Here is a 21,086-nt window from a genome sequence, read left to right as displayed (position 1 = left end):
AAGCACCCGTCAGAAAATTCCTCCAAACTATATGATACAGTTTCCAGCATGCAAATTTTCTCCTCAGCCTATAAGCCCATGGCAATGAGAGGCGCGCCTGCGAAAGGAATGTACCCTGCGGTTCGTTACCCTTGCGCACTGTCTGCTGATCGCGCGGAGAGGCATGAGCCACCTTATACCTGACAGGCCATAGCCTGGCGCTGACATGCTACACCTAAGCGAATGGGCCGCGCCGGCTATGGCGGTCGGACGACATGGTCTCGAAGAGCTTCTCACGCTCTCGTCTGGTATGGGAATTAAATGCCTTCTTGGAAAGGCACAGCTGTTGTGTTCTTGGAGAAGCGCGCAGTGACTTAGGGGAAGAAGTCAGTTACGCAACGCAAGTGTTGCCGAGGCTTCCGTCTCGCGTTTCGCGCCAGGCTGCGTACAGAAACACTCGGCACATCCCGGGCTAAGGACACGCCGGAGGGCGATGCCTCATCCCGACAGCTGCACAAGCAAACAACGCGGACAGATACAAACGCGCTGACATCGGAGCGTTGTGAAAGCAAAGTCACACATTTCACCGATCACGAGATGCTATACATGATTTCAGTTTCGATACCTGGGCGCCGCCATGTTTGTTTTACTAGAGCGCCGCCTACCGCCGACGCCATCTTGGACTGATAATTTGCAGGCGGTGGGCTGCAGCCGAAGCAGCGTGCGATCTCTGAAAGTGTCATTCGCCCGTTTTATTCCTGCCAAGCCTAGAAATTTTGGGTGGGCGTTCGCCTCGTGTCCATCCTCGTGTGTGCTATGCCATTAGCTCCTACAATAACCAACTGGAAGCAAGCGACCATTCCTCGACGCAGCGAACGATCAGCACGGTGAGTGCCAAGCTCGCAGTTCACGCGTGCTTTTTTTGTCGCCGGTTGCCTGTAGAGCAAACGTGGCACGGTGTTGCATGTTAGAAAAACGGAAGCAAAATGTGTTGAAACACAAGATCGCGGAGGGCAATGAATGTCTAGTTTTTCGCGGAGCGCAGCTTTTCATGAACGCTTTCGCTGCCTGCTTGGACATGGCAAGTGTGACAGTTTAGGTGCTGAGCTTACGACAGAGTACAAACTCTGTTTACAAACTGAACATTTTGGAAACAGCGAGTACATGACCGAAACGAATCCACTTCTGATGATTAGAATGTTTGTTTGCGGAGATACGCGCTATGAAATTGAAATTCGGCCCCTCCTGCCGCTTGCTGTTCGTACTACGAGCGATACAAGCCAGTTGACTGAAAGCGATTCGCATTCTCGCCTTCTCCGCTCCCGCCAGCACTTACTGGTGCACAAATACCAGAAAATGTGCAATTACACGATCTAATAGGTTGGTACACTAATGGAACGCTATTACCGCTTACTGACAGGCAGAATCGCCGACCTGTGTTGAGAATTCCAATCTCAATCGAGTCGGGGCACTGCTCAAGTCGCTGCGTTTGTTGTATCTCTGGCACGGTTATGCATAGTGTGGATTTTTTTTTTACAGTGCATTCGATGCGATTTCAGTCGAATAATTTATTACAATGCACGGCAGAGTTTACCGTCCTGTGCATGCCGTGTATTTTTTCATCTTACGTTGCCATGGCTGCATTTTTTCTCACTTTGCAGTTGGGTAAAAGTTCATGTCGCCGCTTCTATTCATGCCATGCTGTGCAAATTAAATTAGTATTTTTGCACTAACTACATGTTTATTTTTTTCAGGTGGCGATCTCCACACCCTCCCGATATTGACGATCATGTGGGGCGGCGAAAAGAAGTTGTGGCCAAATTTTTGAAGTCCTCACATAGTGTACTGCTGAATTAAAAAAGAGCTCTGCCAAGGCCGCCCAAATACTTGATCTCTTAACCCTTTACTGCACGATTTTTTATTTTATGATAAGATTATTTCAGGACATGCAGGCAGTCATAAAAATCACTATATGCACATGGAAATTTGATTCGCTGGTTATCAACATTTTTTATTGGCTGAAAAATGGTATGTTGCATATTTGCAACAATGTGCACAATGAAAACACCTTGCAAAGCTGAACACCGTTCTTGGTGAGAATGAAATACAAATAATGACCACTGAATCAACCACAGTAAAACGGTCATTTCATTGTGTGATACACGTAGAAGCAATTGCTCTTGTTTGTAGAGCAGAGATGAATGCCACACTTAGAACAGTAGCTCATGCAGATTCCGGTGCACTTGGGAAACTTGCAGCGCTGCCTCTTTTGGCTCCAAAGAACCCAGTGGCCAACCTGAAAGAATATATGTGATTATAACCTTTGAAACAACTCATGATTGTTTAGAAATTATACCTCATCTAGCCGAACATCCTGTGTAGGAGTGGGTGCAGTTGGGCCCCTCTTCTTCTTCACCTCAATGGCTTGTTCAATAGATTCGCTGCTTGGTCTTCACTGTCTTCGCTTTCTGAAGGAAGTGCTCGGCCATAGAACGTTTTAGCATCCATCGCCTGTTCTGTCAAGAAAAACAACCAAGGTGCACATTGTTGCATATGTGCAACATACCAACTTTAACGCGCCAGAAACAAAATATTGCATTATAAGAACGTTTTCTGCCTTACACACATTAACAATGATGCGTAGTAAAGACTAAACAATTTCACTGCACATTATCCAGTTCAGAAAGGCATAAAAAACGGCAAAACTTACCGTTGTTACAGCACGTGAGCGCGCGAAGCATCCACCATGTTTGTTATGGCTGTGATTCCACTGAAGCAGGACAGATGGCAGCACACACGATGGCGCGCTTTTCAAACCTATGTTGCAGAAATGCAACAACGAGCACAGGAAGCTCCAACTCAGATTTCCTTTTGTTTTTGGAGCCATTTATGCTAATGTTGCATATATGCAACAACGTGCAGTAAAGGGTTAAGATTATGCACAGATTATAGTTTGGTAACCCAGGCGCTGCGCTTCGTTCCGCGCCCAATATTAGGCACAGGCAGTGCGTTTGTTTCTGTCTGCATTCCGTTCACAAACTGCGCTAACGTTTAGCTTTTTGTTGGCACAAGTATTTTTTGTTCACCAACTACGTCCACTGCCAATGCCACTCGGGACCGGCGGAAAAGCGGTGAAGAAATGGACTCCGCAGACGTGATGAGACCTTCGCATAACATGGTGCGCGTACATACTGGCGGCGTTTGTTTTCTTCTACTTTCGTCTACTATTTCCGCAACCGACAATAAAACAGTGATGTCTAGAAGACGTTGGTGTTCCGTACAACATTGCTGCTTTTGTTGTACAGACGCAAACACGCGCTTGACCGGTAGCTAAGCAGCCGCGGACGTTGCTCCGAGCGCCGGATTATCAGTCCAGGGGAGGACGGCAACAGTGGGGTGTCGCGCAGCGCACGTGTTTGAGAGTATTTTTCCCTCTCCTGCCCGCTCCTCGTAAAATGGTGTATAATAGACCTTTTGAGGACCCCCGGGAAAACGGGTTTTGTGGGCTGTGCGGAGAATGTGTGGGAGCTCCATCTCCCACTCTTTAGTGTACTATATACGAGCACATCCGGGCGCCCAATATGGCGGCGCCCATGGATATCTTTCTGGAAAGGTCTATAGAAGAAATTCCCCCTACAATTAAACTCCTGATAACAATTTTGTCCATAAACATCATGCCATTTCGTAGTGGTAAGTGCAGGGAGCGCTTGTGAAATAGCGACCTCTGCTTCGATTCGGTACAAAATCTGTTGCTAGCGTTTTAAAGTTCCGGATTTCACCGACTACGTATATTTAATCACGGGGAAAAGGAATTACCTTTTCTTAGCGTTGCCTAAAGCACCGTCCCGCTACGCAAAGTCGACCTTTTGTTTTCAACAACGACTCTTTCCCTACTGTTTATCTTTAATTACAACTCGCTGAAGCTGGTTATCGTTTCTGCACACACCCTCCGTTTTTATCTTTATTGCAGGTAAGCCAGGCAAAGGCACACGCTAGCAGGTTTCACACGTGCATTGAGGGTCGTTAGAGTGCTGCCTCTTTTCAGCTGCTAGCCAGCACGTGCAACCTTGCAGGAGGCCTACCACAAAAACAAATCGCGTTCGCCCACGCGAGCTCGAGAGCCGTGAGGGAGACTGCGTGCTAGAGTCCACAGGGTTGTAGTGATTCTTACTATGGCTACCTATGCACGTGACCAGCAGCTCACATTCATTATTTCTGACATGTGACTCGTGCAGTGGCTACGCTGCTCACTACGTCATCACTATAAAATGAACGAGACGATAATACTTTAACTACGGGCTGCCTTATGTGAATACGAGTAGGCTCTCAAATCGTTTGTTCCATCATGAGTGTAAGCCCCAGCATTCACTTATGTGTACACCTGTGTGCTTAAACATTAGCGCGTTCCTGTTCGGCGTTAAGAAATAAATTAGAAATGGCTATATCTATAGATGAGACATCATATTTTTATCTTTATTTCTTTTTCAGCGGCAGATATGTGACAACCACGCTACACGAACTTGTGCAACAGGCATTGAACCACAGCCTCTTTCCACTGCAGGCGCGTTATAGAGCCGAAAACAGCCACGGTACTCAGCCATAGTCTAAGCAACGCGTCTAATACAGCGCCATCAAGCGGGCAAGGGGCGGCACAGTGCATGCGTTGCGCTGCGGTGCGCTGCTCCATCTGCACGCAGCCTATAAAAACATCAAACTGACCCGCCATATACACTACACGCCCCCACCACAAACTTTCCTCTCGGTCCTCTCGCCAAAAAGAGCACCGCTCTGCCAGGCCATAGAAGGCACAGAAGGGTTCTTGGAAGGGCCAGTTGGTTCATGCAAGACGAGACGATTCTTGTTCGTGTCCCTTTTGCGCCCCGTTAACTTCAACCATAGAAGGCACCACTAACCGGGGGCCCATATCCTATAGCATCTCTAACAAAGACATACGTGGCCTTTGACCCGAATTCTGCACCGGTCACCACCACAACTGTGCAGGGACACATCATTCCCCCGCAAGTCAGATTCAGGTAGAAGGTACAGGTGAGGCTCAGGAGTGTTTCCTTCGTCAGCTGTGCTACACCGAACTCGCGAGGTTGTCGTTGTGTCCAGAGGCGCGCGCATTTGGAGACGGAGACGGCGGCCGCTGAGTTATAATCGTCGGCGGCCGTAAAAACAGGCCGTAATGAGACCAGAGATAAGGGCTTCCCTTCCAGCTACTCAAGTTGGAGCGCGCACTCACCGAATTTGCACGCGCCCCGAATTGTTTTCGACACTGGGGGCCCGAGGCTGACCCCAACCGTATATACTCCCACGCAGTGAGGGGTCTCTACTGCTACATTTGTTACAGTACCAATGAAGCCAACGGTCATTGAAACCATGGAAGGCATGGGGTAAAGTTAACTTTTTTTTTTCGATGGGCGGACGGTCGGGCAGACGGACGGCACAGTGCATTCATGACCTCGCGTCATGGTCGTCGCCGTAGCTCAGCTGGTAGAGCACGCGACGCCAAATTCGTAGGTCGCGGATTCGTATCCCACCGGCGGTATGTGGTTGTTTTTCTTACCTTCTCTAATTCATTGTATTTCAGCGATAATATACATCCACCATTAATTTAGAATTGATCACCACTACAAGTAATAAAAAAATAGAAACATTCTTCTGTTTCTTGCTTTCACTGACTGCTTGCGTTCTTCGTATGTACAGGGTCTGTTCTGAAAGTAGTAGGACTGGTTTTTTCCTGGGCGAACGGGCGGACGAGAGGTGGTCTGCGCGTGCAGGATCGTTAAAGGGGGATATTGGGAATGCTGGGGAAAATCGGCAGTAGGCTCTCAGCCGTTGAAGAGAGGAGGTCGCTTGTACTGTGAACCCCTGTCGAAACGTCTCGTCACGCAGAATCGTCGAGCGTTTACTGGATCAACGATACGCGATCAAATTTTGAGTAAATCTTGGTAAAACGGGCAAAGAGACTCACGACATATTAAGGAGGTCTACGGTGACGCTTGCATGGGTAGATCAGGTGTTTTTTGAGTGGCGCAAGCTTCTCCCAGAAGGTAAGGAAAGAGTGGAGGAAGACGACCGCTCCAGACGCCCTTCGATCAGCAAGACGAACGAAAATGTGTAGCGAGTGAAACATTTACTTAACAGTGATCATAGAATAAGTATCAGAATGATTGCTGATGACTTGAGAATTCCTCAAACCGAAGTTTTTGAGATCGTGACAGAAAACTTATCCATGAGGAAAGCGTGCGCGAAGTTGGTGCCAGGAGTGTTGTCAGAGGAGGAAAAGGCCAGCCGGTAGGATCTTCTTCATCATGTGACTGAGGACCCCGATTTCTTGCCCAGCACAAGGCGGCAACGCTGCCTCAGTCCCCCTACAGCCTCGACTTGGCCCCGCCAGACTTTTGTCTATTCCCGCGAATAAAATCGACGCTCAAGGGGAAACATCACGGATCGGTAGAGGTGGTTCAACAGGCCGTGACGAGGGAGCTAAACAGCATTCCGGTCCAGGCGTTCCTGGAGGCGTACGAAAACTGTAAAACTCATTGGCAGCAGCGTGTAGGTGCGGAAGGGTGCTACCTTGAAAAATTGTAATCGTTTGTACTATTTTCCTGAATAAATTTTGTTTTAAAAAATGAGTCCTACTACTTTCAGAACAGACCATGTATGTCATACCAAGCCCCATATTTCCCTTCCCTTGTCTGCTTGCGTCATACAGCCATCCATGACTGCTATTATTAATAGACTAATAGTTGTTATTATTATTATTATTATTAAAGTTAAGACGTTCGGGGCATGCTCATTAAAACCCTTTCCTCATTGCGCTGCTGTGGTGTCCACTTCGGGGCAAAACAGATATAGCGCTTTTCCTCCTATTTGCAGAGGGCGCAGCCTGCGCCCTTGAGGGGCCGCGGCTCATTGGGTCTTATCTGCGGCGCTGCGATTAAGCCTGAGCTCCCTGAACGAGGAGGCTTACACAGAGGGCTCGATTTCTCTCTCGTTGCTGTGCGCCGGATGTCCGGCTATAATTATCCAGACCTATGGGTCTTGTAAGCTGGCGACAACCGAAGTGGCGATGTCTGTTGGCGATGGCGGAGACTGCTGTAGGGCAGTTTTCTCCTCCTTTAAAAAAAAAATAAGATAGCTGCACACGAAGACTTCAACAAAGCGAACAGTGTCGGCGGCGATCTCTTTAGGAAACGACCAGATAGCTCAAGGCCCGTCATGTCCAATGGCGTTTATTTTCTTTCTACCCTGTAGTTTTAATGCCCAGTCGTTCGGTACAGCATCACGCAGACAGTTTGTCGTCGTATTTCGTAATATCGTGTCTTTTCATCCGCGCGACGACGACCAAACTTGTATTGTCGTGCTCAAAACCTGCACGGCTGGCTGGAAAACAAAGCAGCTTGTTGGTTTGCCGTCCGTCGTCTTTCTTATGTGCTACAATGGAACACATAGTTTTTCACACAGCGTCAATTACAGAGCACTCCAGATTTATTTCGCGCTCTGTGGGCTATAGAGTATTAAATGTGTCACAGATTTTAAATGAGCATAGTTAATATAGTAGACCATGGCAATTTTTTTTATTCCGTAGTTCAGGGCCGCGGCACCGAGGCACGTGGAGTGTACCAGGAGCCGGCTATACTGACAGCATTTCGTGTGGTTTATCATAAACTGACGTTTTCACTCTCGACGTTTACAAGAGGCCTCTTCCTCACGTAAAAGTACATAGTCACAAAAAAGGCCGCGCAAAGCAATGCCGACGTGAAGCTCACGTAGAGGAACAAGTTGGGGTTGTGGTCCAGAAACTGACCCACCAATAGCGGCGGTAAAAGCGCGCCGATGCCTACCGTAACGATGACTATGGACATCATCATGTTGGTAATGTTAATATAGGAGACCGTCCAAGCGACCACGGCTCCGTAGACAGGCGCTTGGCCGATTCCCATGAGCGCGCTGCACGCCCAGAGCACGGGGCCGCTGCTGGAGCCCCACACAAGGAGCACAGTGCCCGTGCCGACGAGAATCACGTGGGACAGGAGGAGCATCTGGAATGGCGACATCTTAATGGTGACTAGTGCAGCGACCAGGCGGCTGGCTGCGAAGGAGAAGAAGTAGACGGCCGCCAGTCGCGCTGCCGTCGACTTAAGGAAGTGCAGGTCACCCTTGACGGCGTAGGCGGTCAGCATCTGTGTCGAAGTGCCCTCTAGTGCCACATAGACGCACACGTAGGCGCTTAGAAGGGCGAGCAGGGCACGGCTGAAAAACACGTCTTCAGTCTTGGACGCCTCACCCTCCCCACCGTGGGTTGGCTTGACGTCGGAGCTGTCGATGAAGTAGAGCGCGACCATGGCAATTAGCAGGGGCAAGTGGAAGGCACTGGTGATGCCGAATGCATAGTAGACCCTGCTTTCGCCCGCGGAATTCTCGTTAATGCCGGTTTCGTTGAGGAGCGGCTCGAAAGGGCTGTAGCCTGAGTCATTGGATGTCAGGTACGCGGTTAGGTTAGCCGTCTGGTTTAGCGCCTCCCGGCCGACACCGGTGGAGAGGAAGGGTTCCCCGATTAGTGGCGCCACCAAGCAGCCGACGGCGTAAGCCAGGTGGAAGACCTGCAACGCGGGGTTGCTGTTCTCGGGCCACATCTTGATGATCCATACGTTTGCGCCTGAAAAGAAAAGTGCATGATTGTGCTGGTTGAAATCTCTCACAGCTGTCAGCTCGTGCTATATGTTTCTGTGCATGCCCGTATTCAGCGATTATAGACAATCGCTGTAGATCACCTTGACCTTCGTCTGCAGACGGAGATCAAATAAATTCTCGGACAGTGAACTCAGCTAGAACCATAGCGTTCAAGTGGTGGAGCAAAGATGGAGGCCCTTAGGCCTACTGTCACTTCATGTAGAATGGTTTGGCCCCGGGCTGATTTGCAAGCGGTGCAGCTCGAAGCACGAACTTGACAGCCATTACGAATTTCGTTTAAACTTACCGAACTTGCCGTAACAGTGTACGCGAACGACACACAGCGTGGAATACTCTCAACAGTCCTTAAGAGCCTCAGTTTCCAAGGTCCCTCTCATGGTCTTCTATAGACCCGGCTGACAACGTAGCGGTGAGGCAAGACGCGTGCCTCACTGCGTCGCTTTTGGGTTTAACCCTGAAGGTGAGGTTTAATTGTTCTCAGGATGCGCTTCGCATTCTGTAAAACTTTCCGCCCCTCCCCTTTGCTGCGCATCTCGGTAGCGGCATCGGATTAACGCCCCGGCATTAGCTGAATTTGCTCAGTAAGGTGTTACTGGAGGATTTGTTTGTCGACGGCAGTTTCACGTGGATATCAAAAACGCTGAAGTCCCCATAAACTTGTAGCGTTTAATGCGGTCGTTTTAAGAGGGGTAGCTACAGACGGAGTTATATTTAGCGTACTGTCCGTCTTGCTTCGGTTCTCTGTCACCTACGCTTGAATCAATGGTGTAAGGAGCGAACACAACTCTTTTTATGTTGTAACGAACCCCGTTTGATTTCATTCGCGCTTCTTTTGACGTTGATGGCACATAGCTTGTTTGTAAGTGCCCCCCTGGTAGTCAGACCCCGTTTCGTTTGCAGAGGCTGCGCTCACATCGTTTTACTATCACCATGATATATGTTTTAAGACGACCGCACCCTCTATAGGACATAGCTGTTGTCCTGTTATGAGTGCCCGCGCGCGCAGGGCGGAAAGGCAAAGAAGCCCGCATAAGTGGTATCGACGATGAATAAAAAGAACTGAAATGTGATTGTCTCCACAGCTACCACTCATCATCAGCATCTCCCCACGTGTGATCGCCGTCAATTTTTTTTTCTCTCTGTGAAACTAGCGCTCAGAATAAAGTGTTTGCGACCTAGGCACCACGGGTCTCAAGTGGTCGTCACTACAGAGGACGGTGACAAGAGGAATCGAGTACTATAGGACTTACCTGTATCAAAGGCACCGGAGCTGATCCCGCTGAAGAAGACCATGGCGTGGGCGAGCGCTAGGCTCCCGCTCAAAGGGATCATGAGTACTGTCACGCAGGCGATCACCATCATCAAGATGGACATGGTCTGCACGTTGTACGCATCGTACAACTTGCCTCCTGCAGAGGAGAAAAGCAGGTACGTCCAGTTCAACAACGAGAGAGCGAGAAAGAGAAAAGACAACTGGTTTATTCTGTCGACTCATGTCCCAGTCGCTGTCCTAGAGGGAGGACTCTTGAGAGAGGTGGTCCACTAGTCAAGCTTTCAGTGACTTGGCTTCCAGAATGTGTGCGATAAGTTCCGCTAAATGTAGCCACAGAAATATTAGGTACAGGAAGTTAGGTACACCAAGGGATGGTATAACTTCCCCTGAGATAAAGGGTGTTGGGTAGGAAGTGACTTGCATGACAGGAAACGGCGCGCTTTGACGGGCATGCGATAGGCCTACTATCTTGATGTAGAATGGTTTATAGTGCAAATAAAGACACGGACAAGAGAGACGAAACACACACACAAGCGCTTGTGTGTGTGTTTTGTCTTTCTTGTCCGTGTCTTTGTTTGCGTTATAAACTCTTCTACATCAAGACACCAACTCGCCCAACAGCCAGTTTTAATGAGGCCTACTATAACTGTTTCAGGTCGGGATATGCACTGTGTGCTTGACGCCCGGGTGTCCTGGACGATATTGAATTAAGTACTGTACCTTGCAGTTTCGTTGTGAAAGAACGGAGTGCCGTTAGGCATTTTGATTTAGGAATGGATGACACTCCAGAGACATTTTCAGTACTGGATGCGAGCAAGGGCCGTAAAAGAGCGCATAATTGGGTACTCTGGGTGACGAAGCAGTAATCTGAAGGAGTCTGAATCAACAGTCAGCGCTTGCGTCTTGTTCTTCCATCTGTGGTTGCATGCTTTAGCGCTGCTATTTTGCTTAGATTCAAAATGCGCCGACTAGCCTAAAAAGAAGTTTTGATGAAGGAGTCCGCTACGATACCGCAGGAGGCACGGCTCCTGGTGCCAATACACCGGCTCTGTGGTCTTTAAGCTCAACTTCGGGATTATTCCAGATGAATTGACTACACTATATTTCAAAGACGGCAACTTTAGTTATTACGTACGAACGTCCTGTCATTTATTTGCCACAAATCATTCGTCGATTCAGTAAGACCGCTTTTCGGAAACATATGTGCAGGACCGTCGGACTTGCCTGTCGACCTGACATCGATTCGTATAAATACAGTTCAGGTACTAAAATGCTGAAGGGAGGGGCAAGTTCATAAATAATGCTTCACTTCAGATGGAAGGCAGCAGGTTGGTGAGAGTCATGGTTCTCTAACTGTTCTTTAATTCCTTTGTCTCTGTTTTGTCTTACTTTTTTTCAGCTTTCAGCTGATGCCTCCCGGTCTTATACTGTCACCCACCTACATTGTCTGCAGGTATGGTAGGAGGGTGAGGGCAGACAGGTAGGTGATGTGAGGCGGTAGCAGCGAGTACAGGGAACCCCACTGCTACCTGCCTCAGCTCATCTACCTCTCTGCCCTCACCTTCGTACCATACCTGCAGACAAGGTAGGTTGGATGGCTTCTCTGTTCTCGCTGCTACTTACCTCACCTAGAGAACCCCATGGGACTCTGCTCTTGTTGCTGTGTTGTTCTTTGTTTGTTTTTTTCTTTGTATCCTGGTATCCTGGACCGATAAACTGGAATGTTTTGCTCTGTGCCCGTCTATTGTTCTCTAGCTTTTTTTTTTAGAGCTCTTTTCATTAAAATGAAATTTCTTCTGCACTTAGCTCCTTTTCACTTCTCTTCAATTTGCGTTAATGCTGGGAAAGCTGTGTTGGTCCAGGCTCAGTCTTTTTCATTTGCTTTTGTTACTCCTTCACTTCCACTCGCACATGCCACTGGCTACTCTCAGGTGAGGCCCATTAAGGAAGGGTAAGTGCAGAAAATGAAGAATACGCACCGACCAGTGAGCCCAGCAGGGCACCGACGCATCGCGTTGTGATCAGGTGCGACACGCTCGAGATGTCGGAGCCGTAGATCTCGACCAGGTCCAGCAATGCTACACCGGTCAGGGCGTGGTTCAGGCCCTGCGCAGAGTAGGGACATAATGCCGAAGGCGGCGGACATGCGGCCTGGAGGTCCTTCGGCTGTGCTCAACGTCGATTGTTGACAGACGTAAGTAGCAAGTGCTCCCACCACCAGCAAGGCCATAAAAATTTTGCAGATGCTGATGTCGCGGTGATTGTAGTAAGGACCTATGCTCGCTCATGCGTGAACAGACACGGATGCGGCCATCGTCTTCAAGAAGGAAAAATTACACAATGCGAATATGTAGAATTGTCTTGTTAATGCCTTCTGGCTCAGGCATACAATTCGGCCATTCCGCGCAACAGTATCTTGCATGACCAAATCAATCGGCAGCTCCGAGTAATAAAGCGACCCCGGATTTCTCATCGCCATATCTGTGGTGGTTATCCTGAGATGGAACACACGTCGTCATTCTCATAAATAACCCCACTTCCTCTTCCCACACCTGCTTCCTCCTCATGTTCCTTTCACATGGGAGAAATTGGTCGCTCCACCACAGGATCTTCGCGCCGTTCTCAGGCGGCCGCGGCTAACGCAAAGTATGGTCATGTGCTAAACCGCATACAGCCGCCACTACGTCCTCATAGGCTATTTGTATTGACAACCCTGACGTAGGCTGTCATAATTAAATTATTCACTCGCTCTCTCCTTCACTCTCTCAATCACTCACTCACTCAAGCATTAGTGATTCATGCACTCACTCACCAATCAGAGTAAGGCAAGGCGGTATGATATCTGGATATCTGATGTTTAACGTCCAAGAGCTGCACATGCGCTATGGGAGAGGAGGGCTCCGGTTTGATTTCGACCTCCTGGTATTTTTTAACGGGCTGTGACGTTGCACAGCACGTGAACGTTATTAAAAGCCCCATCGGGACAGAAATACAATTCGTTCATTTGCTGGACGGAAGTGCCGTCAACAGACCGGATAATTCCTAATGGTTGGAGGGAATTAAGTGACGTCACCAGAGCGGATAACTTTCACTGGCTAGAGGGAAGCGACGTCACCGGACCAGAAGTGACGTCACTTCCGGGTAAAGGCATCAACAGCTGTGATGCTATCGCACTGCCAACATATAAGGTAACTGGATGTCCCTGTGAATTTTTCTTGCATCAAGTTACTATATTTTGCAGTAGGAATATACCTCCGTCGCCAAGAGTGAGCATCATCATCATCAGCCTGACCACGCCTACTGCAGGGCAAATGCCTCTCCCATGTATTTACAGTTAACCGTGTCCTTCGCCGGTTGTGGCCACCGTATCCCCGCAAACTTCTTAATCTCATCCACCCAAATAACTTTACACGGCCTAGATTCGATCCTAAGTCCTTGGGCTGAGTAGGAGAACGCCGTAGCCACTAGGTCACCGCGGCGGATAAGTTCCTGTGTAACTGATTCGAGAAGAGTGACTGTAAATGTGTCCACTGATCATGCCCTCAAACATACCGCTTCGTGAGCGTAGAAGGTGGTCTCTACAACGCCAAAATGCCACTCACCACTCCCATGCATCCCAGGCTGAGATTGCAGGTCCGGCCCAGCCGGAGCAGCATCTGGCCCCGTGGAGACAGCATTACCTTCTTGGGGCCGTAGTTGCTTTCATAGACTAGAGAAAGAGCAACCGTCCCGTTACCGGACAGCGCAGAACCCTTCCTATGACTAAGGCAGGATCCGGCGGGCCAGCGACTCGTTTCGACATGGCCCAACGACGGAGCGAGATTAGACGCTCAGCTAGCCGCTCAGTTTCGTCCACGTAACCCGAAGGAGGGCTTATCTCAATATTACGCTCTCTGGAACGCAGCCTTATTGTACCTCGTATGGCCTCTAAACATTGCGCAGCGCAGGCTCTGAGAACTGGCTCCTCAGTCAGGAGAGCTTCTTCGAGCAGCTGCATGTAAAAGTGCCGCCATCTCTCCTCTCTCTCCTTACAGATGTCACTGACTTCTGAGCTACCGATAAACTAGCGAAAGCGCTCCATCGATGAAGAGACCTCAGTGAAGTGCTGCGATAGCCAGGCTTCGCTCTCGTTTGCCGCAAGTCGGACCACCTTACACAATGCCACATGTTTACAATGACAGCTGTTAGGCGCCCATTCCTGGTTTCACGTCGCAGTGGTGGTAATAGTAGTAGTATCAGTAGCAGTAGAAGCAGAAGTAGTAGTCGGCGAAACCGGTCGGTGCTTTTCCTATTCCGATGTTCCTAAACTGTTGCTAAACTTTTTTATTCCTTTCCTTCGGAAAGCACAGAAATGCTCAGAAGGTGCTCATAACAGTACCGCCGATATTTTAAACCCACGCCGACGAAAATATGCCGTGACGACTTCCGGTGGATGTGACGTCACACAGTTCACGTGGCTATATCGAAGTCCGCGCTAATTCGACGCAATTTTGACATTTTGACTGTAATTAATGAACTAATTACTCTACAGTCATCAAACTTAGCTTCTAGGTTCAATTTTTCTTTTTCTGTCTGAATCAACCATTGGTTTTCTCGTATCTTTTTTAGTTCCCCAGCTAAGAGGAGTTAAACGCTGCCAATGGTGTGACACCCTCTGCAAACGGACGACAGTATGAGCCATTAAAGGCTTGCGCCTTAACATCACCGCGTGTCTTCGTTTCGACGGGCGCAGTGGGCATGGTCGAGCGCCTAAGCGCCTATAGTAGACTCAATTCTGAGAAAATTTTTTATTAGTAGCTAATTTTGCTGGTAGATGAGTGGAACAATTTTTTTTAACTACTCCAAAGAAAGCTCGCATTCGGCCGAGCACATGAACAAAAGGATTATCCGTCTCTGCGGGGGTAATGAATCACGGCTTTCAGGAATAGCTGCCAGGAACGGGGTCGTTAAATTCAACGACATCAGTTATTAGTTTAGTTTAGTTTAGTTTAGTTTAGTTTATGGGGTTTAACGTCCCAAAGCGACTGAGGCTATGAGAGACGCCGTAGTGGAGGGCTCCGGAAATTTCGACCACCTGGGGTTCTTTAACGTGCACTGACATCGCACAGTACACGGGCCTCTAGAATTTCTCCTCCAAAGAAATTCCAGCCGCCGCGGCCGGGATCGAACCCGCGTCTTTCGGGTCAGCAGCCGAGCACCATAACCGCTGAGCCACCGTGGCGGCAACATCACATCAGTTATTAGGTTTCGAAAAAAAAAAAAACGCGTCTCCTCAGTAAGCACCCCTCCCCCTCCTCCCGAAATAATGGTCTTCTGCCAGGCTTTGGTTTATACTGCGAATTGTTAGAGCTCAATTTTTCCTTTATCTAGAGCACTAACACAGTATGGGAGGCGAGCCAAAAGCTTGAAGCACTTGCCTAAACTCAAGAATATTCGTACAAACTTTTGAGGACGACTTTCCGAAACGAGAAATCTGACTGCAGATGGAGAACCTCTTAATCAAGTGTGTACTCTAACTGGAGTGAAATTTGTCACCCAGCAAAAAAACAGGCTTAATAAGCACCGGCAAAAGGCCACTGAAGCGCGGACATACCAGTTAACCTCTGAGAATTTTTACAGCCCTCTACAAAGTGCTCAGACAAGTTGCATAGGAATATTTACGCGGAAGGTTCTGACCCTAATGGATTATACGGCGCTGCCAGAGGAACTAGCGCAATAGAAACATACCTACAGTCCCATAGTGTGGGACGAATGCAGCCTGAAGAAGCTCCAGCAGAGAGTTCAAGCCTGCCGCCGTATAGGGTCAGTTCTGTTGTTGTCGCTCCATTATTATTTACACTAAGCGAGTGCGATTAGCCCTTATTGTCCAAAGCGACTTTTAAAATGTCAGTTGTTGATCTTGAACCACCAGTTTTGAAAATGACGCTGTCAACAAAAGCAAGCTAACACAATGAAATGAACAAGATGAACAAGCCTCCCGTACAAAAAATGGTCTATATACTTTCTATATACTTCTTATACACTTTATTCCCTTCCTATAGATATTTCCTTTTGTCTATTCATAGTCTATAGACAGAAGACTACTCAGTGTATGCCCATAAATCTGTATATAGTCTACAGAAAGTCCATAGACTTTATAGACAAAAGTCTGTGGAAAGTCTGTAGACAGTGTAAAGAAATTTTTGTAACGGCTACTACTACAGCCAGCTTTGCATAACCTGTGGGCCAATGAGGTGAAAAAAAAAATTGATGTCATTTGTTTCTACTCTAAACAGAAAGGAGTAAAAAGGGAGTAAAGTTGTCCTCCACACCCTTTTATAAAAAGGAGTGCTCTTAGGCGCACTCTCTTTACTCTCATATAGGAGTTTTAGTGTTTAGAGTCTGTCCCTATTTTGTTGACGCCGAGCAAGACCACGGTAGGTACACGTACGGTGCATTACATCGAGATCGAACAGTGTTGGGAAACGTGCTTGGCACTTGACGCAATACAGACGTATATGACGACGCCTGTGATAGTAAATGCGATTGTTTTCTCTCTAAAAAATCCAAATATAGCACGGAAGTGCCGCTCAGCAAAAGGCGGTTGTTCACTCCTCTCTATTGTGTGAAACGTAGCACCGCACCGTCTTCGAAACTTCGCTCTGAATAACAAAAGAAGCGTTAGAAACGGGATTGTTGGAGGAACTACAATAAACAGAGGTATACAACCGATACCGCCAACTGTGAAAACGGTGCGTGATAGTACAACGTTTCTGTAGCTTATTGCGCTTTCTGCATTACGAAATATTCGTTTTCACTAAAGTACGAAAATGTAGTCGGTGGCACTATAACAGCAGAATAACAGTACGTTCGTGCATGATGCTAGAGAATGGCTGCGCAAATTTTGCTTTTAGCAACAGACTTCGCCGTACACCACAGATTAGAGATCCACAGTTTACTATTTAATTGCTAGAGCGAAGATGTACAGCGACTTAATTACGACCGCACCACGATCACGCTAGTTAGGTATACATCATAGTAGAATATTCGCACTTTTGTAATTAATACCGCACACGCTTCCAAAGTACGTACACGAATTCTGCTTGGACGACCGTGTCAGTAACGGAAATCACTGGAGATATTACAGACACGGGTATCGCTTATCAATGCACAAAAAGAAAGATTTCACGAAAGACTTCAAGGTTGAACCATTGAAATGGTTTGAACGTCGAATAGAAATGTCTCCTGAAGACTTTTGATTGCGGCGGCTTCCATGTAAAGCCATGTAAGCGAGTTGTATGCACCAAGCTCAGAAGAGTACGTCTAGCCGTCTGCCGTACTCAGAAAACCACCATCCAAAAAATTCTTCCAACCTATGTAGAGTAAGATTCCAGCGAGCAAACATTTCTCCTCAGCTGATATAAAAGGAACGGCGCCGCAGCGTAACGAAAGCTTTCTGCGATCCGTTACGCTTGCGCCGTCTTGGCTGGTCGTGAAGAGGCGTCCGGCTGAGATAAGAGTCACCTTTTAAGCATCTCAACGACCAAACAGCATCCTCGACTGCCTTCAGCAGCACCTTGGAGCACCGCTTTCATCTGTAGTCAGGCCAGTCTTCTCGTTTCGATAAGCCGTGGTCCTGCTTATTGAAAACGCAGAAAACTAGACGCGGCGATGCAGTGTATTCGAAGCTCCCGGCAATACGGCTTTCGTGGCGGGAGGGTGCACGCGAGGAACTTGCACCACCAGAAACTGCCATATCGGGCCAGATTGGACTGCGTGCCGAATGCGCCAGTGCCGTTGGATCAAGTATGAGAATGCTGGGGTGAGCCAATCTGCAAAGAAAAAAAAAGGTGACGGACACGAAAGCATACCGCAGTTGCACATACTCACCGTGGCAGCAAAGTGGGTGCGACTGAAGACTTACACCGCGGGGCTGAAATTAGCAGGAATAGCGAACTGCCGACCTTGGATAGAGCGGAAACATGATGTGCCGCAGACGGTAGGCAGCGTACGCGTTCTTCGGAGTTGCTGTACGAGGCCGGCGAGAATTGCCGAGCGCCGTTACGGCCACAAACCACGAATCGCTCAAGATCGCATCCCCCTCTGGGCGTTCGAGGCGCAACATGGTGGCTTGGTCGCAACGCAGTTCGGAACAGGTTTTTGTTCCGTGACGCAAACGGCAGCGAACTGGCATATCTAAGCCCTCTTGAGGCAGCGACCAAAGCGGCATATACCAGGTGTTTCAGGGAAGACTGAAAACGTTTTAAATATGCTTTTCACGGTAAAAATATGACTTTGAGTCATAGTATTACCAGTGTTGGCATACACCAGAAAACCGGTGAATCGTCTTAGATTATTAACTAATTGTTAATAACTAACTTTTAACTTGTAGAGTTTGGCGGCCAATTGCAATTAGAGATTTGTAGCCGGTGGTTAGTAATAGCCATATCAGTTTTTGCAATTTCGAAAACGTGGTTACCCTTGGCGCTGTGGCTCGACAAAATTTGGCTTTTTCGATTAGTTACGTGCAGTGCAGGGGCTGTTTTAGCTGCATACTTTCGAGAGCGAATGTATTTTCGCACGATGCATCCAAATTTTGTCGAGTCACAGCGGCGAGGGAAATCGCGTTTTCGAAATTCTAAAAACTCACATGTCTATCACTAACGACCGGCTACAAATCTCTAATTGCAACCAGTTGCCTATCTGGGATAGTCAAAAAGTTAGTTTTCAGAAATTAGTTAACCAGCTTACTAAAACAATTCACCGGCTTTCCGGTGTCCGGCAACACTGATAATGATCATCAGCCTGACTATGCCCACTGCAGGGCAAAGGACTCTCCCATGTCTGTTAAATTAATCCTGTCCTTTCCCAGGTGCGGCCACCGTATCCCCGCAAACCTCTTAACCTCGTCCGCCCACCTAACTTTCTGCCGCCCCCTGCTACTCTTGCCTTCTCTTGGAATCCATTCCGTTACCCTTAAGGACCAGCGGTTATCTTGCCTTCGCATTACATGCCCTGCCCAAGCCCATTTCTTCCTCTTGATCTCGACTAAGATGTCAGTAACCCGCGTTTGTTCCCTTGCACACTCCGCCCGCTTCCGACCTTTTAACGTTGCATCGATCATTTTTCTTTCCATAGCTCGCTGCGTTGTCCTTAACTTAAGCTGAACCCTCTTCTTAAGCCTCCATGTTTCTGCCCCATAGGTAATACTATGCCGCAAAAACCATATTTTTACCCCGAAAACCCTATTTATGAAAATTTTTGAAAGTTTTTCCTGCAACACTTGGTATGCAGTTTCCTCGCTGGCTCAACACCTACACCTGACCTGCCTACTGTGAGCTAATCCTAAAGCTGTACGCGTCGCGAATCCTAGCTCACCGCGCTTCCGTCACGGACCAGAAACCCGATGATGATGATGGTCCATGCCTCTGGACGCCGCGTGTTGCTTGCTGATTATTATTCAATGGTCGCGAAAGCAACGCGAGTGGACCTTAAATTCGCTCCAACAGCCCAGTGCAGGTTTTACGGACACGTGACCCTCGCCGCGAGGCTTAGCCTCGCACTCACCTTTGATACCGACGGCCTGGCTCGTAGGTGTATTCCTCGGCAGTCGTCGGTCGGTCGTGAGTGCAATGGCTTCTACGAGTCTCCGCTGGACGGTGAAGACGATATCAACCCACTAGCAACGGGCACAAAGTCATGTCTAGAAGCACTGCCGCTTGTACAGAGGGCAAAACAGATGTCTAGAACGACCGAACTGAATTTTCCGCAGCTCCTAAAGCCGCTGCGACAAGGAAGGCAATGAAATCCTATGAGTTTTACTGCACATGCTTACATCCAGACTATTTTTAGCCAAATGTTATCGCCAGATATCGCGTGTTCACTTCAAAACACGCCTAGAACGTGCTCTAGACAAGCGTATTGCCCTCTGTTCGGCGAAAACGAATTCCGTGGCTAGCAGCAACGAAGTACGAACGATAGTCTGATGGTCGCATCTATGGACGCATTTTTCATCCGCCAGTAAGCTGCTTGTGCATGCGCGTTACTGTCGGCTACGGACTTTGTCAAGGGCGGTCGGCGCCTCCGCACTTATCAGCGATAGAAAATATTCCACGTGTGCAGAAGCCGGAAACAGTGACACTGCACTTCGCCGCGCCTCTGCTTCCATAGGCAGACGGCAAGTCGTAGCGTTTACCGTGGACAGACCTTTATCTTTTTGCTTTCCTCGTATGCGTCTGGCCCCGTCTAGATGAAGTGATATCAAGATTGATTTAGACGCGCAAGTTTCGCCATGCATGCCCCAGCTTGGGCGACGTTTTCCGCGTTGCTCTTATCTCCTTCACTTTAAGCACGCGGAGTGAAAGAATAATTTTTTCGCATTCCTTCGTGTTAATTCAAAAACCTAATGGGCTCTCACTTCCGTAGAGTGAACGAAGCGGCTTTCATGATTATAGGAGACAGTTAGTTTAGCATAATGCATCCATACGGCGAGACATTGTGTATGCCCGATTTTTCTCATTTCTTCTTCGGCGGCTCTATAGACTGACTGTGCTGTTAGCTCTTCGTGCGTTCCTCTCATTTTCTTACTTGATTGCTTCTGCTAACACCCACGCGACGGGTTCACCGTCCTAAACGACGGTGGGCGGCTCTTTGCCTCGGCTCTCTGCAACGGGTAGCAGTCCCGAAGCTTCAAGCCGGAGAGCAGGAAAAGAATGTCTCTCCTCTGACATTCTTTGTCGGTTACTGACCGCGGTCGTTAGCCGACTTCCAACCGTTAACCGCGGCCGCAGAAGACTTAAATCCGTAAAGGCACTATTGAACGAGAGGCTAAAAGCTTATAATGTTTGTGTGCGTGTGCGTGTGTGCGTGTGTGTCCTTACCCGGTGTCCAACCTATACAAAGGCATTACCCTCGACTACGGGTCGTAACAGCCCGCCCACCTCCCGAAGATGTCGCGGAGGGGCTGCACTAACACTGCTCCCCGAAGTGGCCCTCTGACACGTTCGCTGCTTTATATGCTGGCCATGCTGGCCACCGTTGCATCTCCTTGTCTGCTGCAGGCCCGATCATGACACCATGATATCATCATCATCGATAATCATCATCTCCCACAGAGCTGTGGTAGCATGCGTGGCAGGTTAGCCATGAAGCA

At 48.4% G+C, this 21,086-nt stretch overlaps 1 long non-coding RNA gene and 1 pseudogene across 3 annotated transcripts; both read right to left on the bottom strand.

Annotated features, from left to right (window-relative positions):
• Positions 1-2,104: 2,104 nt before the first annotated feature.
• LOC149366008 (uncharacterized) lies at positions 2,105-2,900 on the bottom strand. Of its 2 annotated transcripts, XR_016283425.1 has the most exons (3): positions 2,690-2,900; positions 2,336-2,495; positions 2,105-2,275 (listed from the first exon to the last, which is right to left on the bottom strand). It is a non-coding gene; the product is annotated as an uncharacterized LOC149366008 (long non-coding RNA). The 2 variants fall into 2 exon arrangements; XR_016283421.1 differs by having other exon boundaries at positions 2,336-2,900.
• Positions 2,901-7,621: 4,721 nt separating this feature from the next.
• Positions 7,622-13,749, bottom strand: LOC149366007 (sodium-dependent glucose transporter 1A-like; annotated as a pseudogene). The gene is made up of 4 exons (XR_016283414.1): positions 13,558-13,749; positions 11,935-12,061; positions 9,933-10,091; positions 7,622-8,647 (listed from the first exon to the last, which is right to left on the bottom strand). The product of XR_016283414.1 is annotated as a sodium-dependent glucose transporter 1A-like (transcript).
• Positions 13,750-21,086: the final 7,337 nt, after the last annotated feature.

Source organism: Amblyomma mixtum, chromosome 1 (genome assembly GCF_055824585.1).
Source record: "Amblyomma mixtum isolate Tamu chromosome 1, ASM5582458v1, whole genome shotgun sequence".
NCBI lineage: Eukaryota > Metazoa > Arthropoda > Arachnida > Ixodida > Ixodidae > Amblyomma > Amblyomma mixtum.
This window is presented reverse-complemented; position numbering and strand designations above follow the sequence as displayed.